The 9,356-nt window shown below is 35.5% G+C and overlaps 1 long non-coding RNA gene across 1 annotated transcript in view; it reads right to left on the bottom strand.

The window, feature by feature from the left end:
• The window catches only part of LOC145675950 (uncharacterized), a 121,944-nt gene extending 113,614 nt beyond the window's left edge, over nucleotides 1–8,330 (bottom strand). Inside the window, exon 1 of the long non-coding RNA XR_014129248.1 lies at nucleotides 6,568–8,330. This is a non-coding gene — a long non-coding RNA (uncharacterized LOC145675950). The remainder of the gene's footprint in view (nucleotides 1–6,567) is intronic.
• Nucleotides 8,331–9,356: the final 1,026 nt, after the last annotated feature.

Consider the following 9,356-nt stretch of genomic DNA (forward strand, 5'->3'; position numbering starts at 1 on the left):
CATTAACATTGATAAATCAACAACTTGGAAAATGTTTGAACACTTCGTCGTCTTCGCCTATTAAAACACTCAGCAAAAAGTATCACCTCTCTATCACCATACAACATATTTTCCATATCGACCATGTCAGTTGGCAATGTCGACTCATATAGAACAGAAACTTCATCTACCACGCCTTCGATAGGGAATCTTACGCATCAATTAAAGCTTGATGATTTATTATTTGTTCATAAATGTAATTTTTGTAATTACACATGAAGGTTTGATGTCTTACCAAGTTCTCTCCTCCCTCGAAAGCAAAAGGGAACGAGGTTTCGAGGAAGTGTTCAGAGGTGCTTGTTAATTTCCCGAGAGCAATCGCACTACTAGAAAATACTATGTAAATATACTTTTAATAGATGGCGAGGTTTGCGCAATCTAATGGCTCAGCTTCAAACTACTTAGAGGTAGGGAATAACCAGTGGCGTATTTAGGGGGTGGCTTCCGGGCTTAAGCCCCCCCCCGAAATCTTACTTAGTAAAGTTATTGAAATATCTTGCAGAATGTTCACATTTCCAGGCAAAGCCCCCCCCCCGAAAGTTAGCAAAGCCCCTCCCGAAACAAAATCGTAAATACACCACTGGGAATAACATTAAATAGCAAGTATTTTGAGTGCGTTCTTCCCTCAATGTAAGCGACCATGTTTCGCAATCATATAGCACGCATAACAGGCTTATGGTTATCCTTTAACATATTTTAAGCTTCAAATTCTTTGTCAGAATTAGTGAAGACAAAATATTTTGAACTGAATAATAACACGAATTATTTACTTTCAATTGACGTTCAATTTCTTTGTGGATGTAATTTTTTTTTAGTCTAATCACTCAAGTATTCGCTACAGATACTTAAAAATAGCCAACATTAGCGACAATAAGGTGGAAATGAGAAAAAAAGATTCAAAAGAACTACTACACTTAGAAAGAATTCACACTTTCAGCACTCCATTTGATCAATATTCTTTCGCTAGTTCAGGAATTGGACCTACAATATCTGTCATGGGAACATCAATCTAACATCTTGATAATCCATTACATCTTTTTATGTTAGTGAACACAACGAAGAACAAGACCATCTTCCAAAAAAGTTACGATTATTTATTTATTAAAGTTATAATACCTAGTCATGAAACATAATAGTGGTAACATGTATGAAAATAATGATCACAATTTTTTAACAAAAAAAAATACAACACAAAACATAATCACGATACTTGACTACAAGACATATGTTAATTGATACTGTACCAGGGTCGGATCCCCCCTCCTTCCAAAAGAAACTTTCTTATTTTATATGTAAATAAAACCCATACCAGAGTTTGGAGCTCTCTAATTCTACAACCGTGGCAGAGATTCGTGAGTTTCGTTTTACTACTTATCGTCCTCCCCAGAAGTCCGTTCTGAATCCGCCCCTGTACAATACTGTATATAATGCTCTTGTAACAATAAAATTATCTGGCGAAAGTTTAATCTACACATTGCTTTGATATTATTTACTTTCAAGTCCTATTTTGAGAGTTTCCCACCAAGATGTGGCATAACTTTTAGAATTATGAAACTTAACAAGCAATTTTACTGGAGGTGAAGGGAATGGATCACGACTTTCCAACTTAATTCGATACGGTCGTAAGGACAAGGACAGTGGAATACTAGGGTGTTTGTGACGTACATGGTACAAATGATTTTGATAATGACTGATATTTAGGAATAAAATCAATGACGGATATTAATCTATGACGAGGATTCAATTTTATGCGTAAAGATGAATCAAGATTACCGTTTTGATCGTACGTAATTGAAGGGTAAGATCTGCTTATTCTGGTATGCAATTCATTTGAGGTGTATGAACTTTTCTTTAGACATTCAACCCTATTTGCTTCCTTGACTGACATAGTATTCCCTTTGTTCTGCTTTTTACCACCATTGTCACGATTACTGGTGTCTGTATTAGTACAACTATCGCTGTTGTTATTGTCGTGTGGTCTTTGCCATTCCAAAACGCTACCTAATAGTTTAACACTAGAACGCTACCTAATAGTTTAACACTTAAACACAGTTTCTACTTCAACTACAGGAAATTGCTTTAAGAAGTCCTTTTTCACTCTTAATAAATGTATAAAATTCCTTGAAAGTGTATTTAAAAATTATCCTGATACAGTCCCTGTCATCTCTCTAAAATTATCTAAACAGGTGAACAAAAATATATTAATCGTTGATAAATGGTGAAAGGTAACAATTTTGGGTTTACAGAATGAAAGCTACTTTTTCAATATCTATACTTCGAACTAGATGAAATTGCTTCGAACTCGATACAAATTTGAAAAAACCGGTCATAAAGGAGCTGATGAGAAGTTTGTACCCATCACCGGTTTTAGTCAAAATAACAGCAATTTTTCCGGCCAGGCCGGCGAAAAACCGGCCAGTTGGTGGCTCTATGTATAAATATGTGACATTCGCAATTCATATACCAGTACCTCTTTTGCATCAGCTGTTTTGGTTATTAGCTATTAGATTTAATTTTATTGTATGTGCTTTAATTTTGTAAATAACCCACAAATTCTGAATGAATTGTATACCATGACTTCTGTAAATAAGTTAGGTCTACAAAAAACAGCTTTCAACTGAGGAAAATCTTGCAATTAAGGCTTAGACAAAACAAACAAACTGCAATTCAGGAGAGCGTTCGAGAAGAAGAAAGGTTTAAATTTACAAGACATCTTATGACAGTAATTTTGTATGCACTAGATACATTTCCACAATTTGTTTTAAACCTAGATAAATGGTGAATAAAGCGTGTTCAAATGTAAAGCGTACATTTTTTTATAACAATCTCTGTTACGAACCTTCTTCAGTCTACATTCAAGAGGAATTCGGATCACTGTCAGGGACTGAGTTTGCTAGAATGAATTTCACAATAATCTAGAAAACCTATTTAGTGAATCTACAAAGCTTCTAAAGGTTATAGTTAAGGAGCCGTACTTCCCATTTAGGGAAGGACGAGAAACGCCATACTTTCAGGAATTATTCATTGAATATCTACCTACTTAAAAAGTTGGTAATATACCCAATTTTAATTAGTTAATGAGTGATTTGAAATTAAAGAAGACGTGTGTGTATTCCGCTCTCGTTGTGTTGTCAACGTTCTGTGTTTACATAGGCGTTTTGCGCTTTTCAAATGTTCGATGCCACGTCATGAATGGAACTGTGCGTGTGCGCATTGATGTAGGTGGCGACAGGTGTAGTCTGTAAGAAGAAGAGCAAGAAGACAAAGGAAATGGCGGGTGGTATCCTCATGTGCATGCCGGCGTGCTCTGAATGCTCCTTCTCAGAGTATGCCATAGTGGAAATTACTGTCAAACAAAGGATAGATGAGTGTATAAAACTTTTGCAGCACCATGGCGTACTTCCTTTAGGTAAGTTATGTTCCAAATGTTGTAGGGATGCGGTTTTTTGTAAGGAAAGGAATGTGTTTCGTTGTCAGAAAACACGTTTCATTGGAAATTCGAAGAGGAAGAATAAGTGCTCCTTTTCCTCTTCACTTTTCAAGGGAACGTTTTTTTCTAGGGCTAAACTCGATTTTTTAACGGTGACGCGCCTTATGGGTTACTGGTGTTTGAATAGTCGTCCAAACATCAGTAATGCTACTATGAATCTGAATATTTCCAAACCCACATGTGTCGATTGGTTTAGCTTTTGTCGTGAGGTTTGTGTTTGCTGGGCTATGGATTCCTCTACTAAACTTGGGGGTCCAGGAATAACAGTTCAGATAGATGAGTCCAAGTTCGGGAAACGCAAAAATCACTGCGGTCGTGTGATCGATGGCACATGGGTTTTTGGAGGTTATGAGGTTGGTTCTGGCAATGTATTCATGTGTGTCGTCAAGAACCGAAGTGCTGAAGAGCTGTTAAGCGTTCTTCAACAGTGGGTGAAACCTGGTACAACCATTCATAGCGACTGCTGGAAGTCATACGATAGATTGACTGAGGTTGGATTTCAGCACTTCAGCGTGAATCATAGCTTGAATTTCGTAGATCCTGAAACTGGCGCTCATACGCAAAATATCGAGCGGTTGTGGCGAGACGCGAAGGACAGCATTCCGCGATATGGAAACAAAAGACACCATTTCGTGGGACATCTGGCCTCCTTTCTTTTCAAAAAAAAGTATCCCCCCACAACGCGGTTTCACAACTTCATGTTGGAAGTGGGTAGATTATATCCTCCAATCATTTGAGGTATGTGAAAATGAATGCTTCCTGGGCGTTATTCTCCTTTTCGTTGCATTTCTAAATGTGGCCCTTGTACTTAATATATACGTTTGTGTAGTGCCCTTGTACTTAATAATATATGTTTGTGTAGTGCCCTTGTACTTAGGCAATTGAACGCATATTTCGTGCACGAGGATACTTCTTACTGTTGCACTAGCTACAAAATTGATTCTATTTGATGTACAAGTGGTAATATAACACATAAGAAACCTAGATCACGTTGCATTCTCACTCCATATTGGAGTGTGAATGCAACATGATCTGGGTTTCTTATGTGTTGAATTACCACTTGTACATCAAATAGAATCAATTTTGTAGCTAGTGCAACAGTAAGAAGTATCCTCGTGCACCGGAGATGAGAAGTAGCTGTTCTTAACAATTACCCTTCTAAAATTAATATTAACTGTACCTATGGCGTCAGCAAAAGAAGAAAAGGTTTTTTTTTTTCGCATAGCATTTGCCTCTAAAGTTACGCTGATTAGTCAATGAGTTCACTTTATATCTTCTGTCTCCGATCGTTCGTACTGCAACACCCGAAATCATAATCCACTAGCCGCCACTGATTGCCACCAATTCCCCGGAAACACGGTCGCGCACTCTTATGCCGGTTAGGCTAAAGGCGACGGTGATTATGAGAAATGAGTGAAATGGTGGAATAAAAAAGAATGTGGGAGGAAACGGGAGAATCCTGAGAAAACCCACGAGCACGGTGTTTGTCCACCACAAAGTTCACTTGGCGGGAGTAAGGTTTGAGTCCAGGACCCCAAGCACCAGAAGTGAAAGCTCTACCGCCAAGCTACCGCGGCCCCTGGACGCCTCTGGAGTGGCCCCGGGTGAAAGCACTCAATCCAAATGTATCTCGAAAAATACTATAGGGAATAAGAAATGACTGTACCAAGTTTTATATTGATAGACGGAATATATATATGAGGAAAAAGCTTGAATACCAATACATTGAGTTTTTCTTGCTGGTTGGTTTATGTAACAAGTAAATGCTCCAGCATATTTAAGATACCTATGCATGGGCGCCCGAGGAGGAGGGCAGGATGGGGTCCGGACCCCTCTATTCTGCTACTATTTCAAGGGTGTAGCCAGCAGATTTATGTAGGAGAGGCCCGTAGTTTTTCAAGGGGGGCCAGCTACAATGTACAAAACAACAAAAATTGTGTTGCAGTTCGTGTTTTTGAGGCCTGAAAAATGAGGAAAATTTTGGTTTAATTCCGGAAAACTAAAAGCGCTGCTCTTAGCTTATTATTATTATTATTTATTTATTTTGCTTTTTCACCATAAATTATAATCCAGGCAGTTCTTATCATGTTTAAAAAAGAACTACTGCCCCGGACCAAACATTATACCTTTGTGCATAACTATTTCAATTTAAGCTGGATCGCTAGTCACATTTAGGGTAAAACTTTCTCACTAGATAGCAGGGCACATTGCGACACATGCGATGTTGCCACATGAGTTACGAATAGAAAAGTGTTTAGAGACGATCACATTTTATACATGCACACTGTAGCATTTAGTACATTACTGAAACATTAATAAGTATCTCGACTGATCCAATTTATAATACCATATACCCGCTGGTTCGGAATTGAAATAGCATCTCAAATAAAAAAATCTCCTAGGTAATCAACCAGAACTTCATCAAAAGAATTTAAAAAATATATATATATTGACTTGGTTTATTCGAAGCGTCACTTTTCGGTATCGCAATTACTATATGGCTTGAGAAAAATAATAATTAAAAAAAGTAATCGCGAGTGACTGAACCAGTGAAAATTTACAGCAGCAGCGTACCTGAAAACCTCCCCCCAAAAAATGAAAGGGAAATAGTTAATCTTATAGCACTCCACTCTCTCTCGTTCATACAATAAAACTGGTTGGTGAATGCAAGAACATAGCAATTAAACAGATAAATTAAATTTTTGGGACAGTTTTACTTAGCTTCAAAAATAATTTAGATTTAAAGCACAATATACAATTAAATATAGACAGAAGTGAAATTCACTGTATTCAAATCAATTTAATTTGGACTATAAAACCAAACATTTAATGAGCAATAGAGAATTATAAGCTTGAATTGCGAACACCCTTTCTTCGTTACAAATTTATCAACTTTAAATGTAATCGATGTGGAGAATTTTGGCTCAAAAGATATTCAGTGAATAATAGATTTTTTTTTTTTTTCGTTTGCATTCAACACCCAGTGACTATATCTACTGTTTTTAAGTAAAGCAAAAAATAAATTCTTAAGTACTTACCACTTCACATTTGGAAAATTAGAAACAGAAAAGGATATTTTATTATTATTATTATTATTATTATTATTATTATTATTTTTTACCCCAAAGGCTCCAATCATCTGCTGGGTCCACAGTCTAAGACCTTGTCTTTCTTCTAGTATAGTGCAACACGATTTTGCAATAAATTTAATTATTTCAATGCTTATTAATTTAAACGCCTTGTATAATCTTACTGCGTTAATTTTACAGTTAAATAATTTTCTTTTAATAAGTCTAAATTTAACGTAATTTTCTGTCTCAATTCGATCAATCTGGTACTGTAATTTATTTCCCTACTCCTCTTGAACTTCCTATATAGTCCCTTTAAATTTATTCAATTAGAAATCTACCGTTTATTAATTTAGTTTTGATCTCTCCAACCGCTACTCCAAGCGAAAACTACCTAATTCAATTTACACCCACTAACGAGTTTAGGCACTCTTCTACGTACTAGCACTACCATCCCACTACGTAGTTTAATTCCAATTTTTAAAAACTTAGAAGTAAGAAGGTCATTATGAGCAGCGTTTCCCAACCTTTTTCAACTTGCGGCACACTACGGGTTTTACTTGAATTCTTGCGGCACACTTATAGACATTGTAAATATAAAACACAGTGGTATTTTTTCTTTGATTATTGATCTCCTTCTCACAAGAAAAAAGATCAAACACTGGTTTTTCCCCGTGGTAAATCATTATGCTTATTTTTCATTCTAATTTAAAAATGGAAAACAATTGCAATGAAATATTGGACTCAAGTTTTTAAAAATACGCTTTCTTTTTAAAAACTGTATCCAACCTTTTACTAAGAAGGAAGATCACTAAATAACGAACGAGGAAACAAATCTCATTTACTTTTAAAACACAAATGTAGGTACTTTGTCGAAAGGACTGAATGATATTTTAAATTTTCAAGTTACGAAATAGTCTGCAACAATAAAGAAGCAATAATGGTCATAGCAATGACAACAAATATTTTTTTCAACATTAGAAATGTACAGAACGGTAACACTATATGAAACTTAAAATTATAGATTCGTAGTAATGTGAATTAGAAATATATATATTTTCCCTACGTTTTACAATTTGATTCCTCTAAAATTAATAATTTTGTTTCGATTCCTCGTGGCACACCAGCGGCTCATTCACGGCACACCGGTTGGGAAACGCTGATTTAGAGATACTTAATCTTTACAAACTCCTTTTTAAAAAATCTAATTTTTTTTTGTCACTTTCTAATCTCACTTTTAATTGTTAACTTTGTTAAATTCTAGCAACAAGACGGTATAAGAGGAGTCCTAATACAACTTCAATTGAATTGAGACAGCCTACATAGCCTAACAATTTCGCCTATCAAACTGACGTTAAGTTACTTCTTCATACATTTTTTTTTTTTTTTTTAAGAAAAAACACTCCACAACCACTACATTAATTCACGGTATTTTATATTTTAGATTTTTGCACTGACAAGGAAAGAGAAAATGTAATACGAATTTCCCGACTTCAACCGTAAGCTGCTGCATGGACGAAAACTTCCACTAGCTCCCTGCATCACTTTCAAACCAAGTAACGAGGCATAGCTAGCACGAGGCAACCGAAGCCACAAAAGGGGGCGTGTCACTCACTATCTCGTCTTCCCGTGCTACGTCATTCAAACACACAGCTAACGAAAAGAAAAGGTGTTTCGCTTACAACTTCAAGCTTTTACAGAAATAAGAGCGAAAGAAAGAAAAACAAAACGAATTCCTTCCTACATAATACAATTCTTTTCCTTTCTTTTTTTTTTTAAAAAAAATACTTTAATCAATTTCTTTCTCTGCACTTTTTAAACAGTAATTTACTTCACAACAACAGAATTTAATATATATATATATATATATATATATATATATATATATATATATATATATATATATATATATATATATATATATATAATAAAAATAATGTAGCGTATTGGAAATCACTACAACACCTGAAGATTATAACAGTTCCAAATAAGAACACTTTTACGAGTATCCAGAAACATCTGCAGGATTTTTCCAAGGGCGGGGAAGGGGGAAAAGCCAGACATACATTTTTATGCATAACGCTTAATGCAAAACAATTATTATTGAAGCATATTGCATAACTTTGTTGACTACATTAAAAGGCCTATGTTAAATATTCTAATGGGTGTAACCAAATATAACACGCCTTCACGTGTGTTTCTGGATAAAAACGTTTCGAAACAACCAAACACCTTTCGAAAATGCAGGGTAAAGCCATTGTCCCCTTGCCTCCGCTGCCCATGGCTTTATCGTTGACAGAGCATATTGCTTTGCTCAAATGTGACATTCACCTAGAAACCGGTTGTTAAAATTGTATGATCTCCACTTTCATATCCAATACTTACGGAAACAACAATTTTCTAGTTTTAGGATGTGTCAAAAACCTTTAAAACTTTTTCTTTTAACATTGAGCGAGTATGAAACACATGAACTTAATTTTTCTACACAATCCACTCTACGCTCAATATAAGTTTCCCATTATTTACAAAGTATCCCAATGCCTCTGAAGAACATTTTTTTTATTATTATTATTGGCTATGCAATCAGTCACATACCATTTGTTGTACCTCTTCATCAGATTGTAACTTCTTTCTCTTTAGTGCCTTTAAAAGATACAAATATGTGAAAACCACTGAGGCGAGATTCGGTACGTAAGGAGGATGAAACAAAGATTTACAATGATCATAGGCAGTAGTATGAGTCCGAGTATTGTTATGTT

Source organism: Thermobia domestica, chromosome 18, assembly GCF_964235325.1.
Source record: "Thermobia domestica chromosome 18, izTheDome1.hap1.1, whole genome shotgun sequence".
NCBI classification, from domain to species: Eukaryota; Metazoa; Arthropoda; class Insecta; order Zygentoma; family Lepismatidae; genus Thermobia; species Thermobia domestica.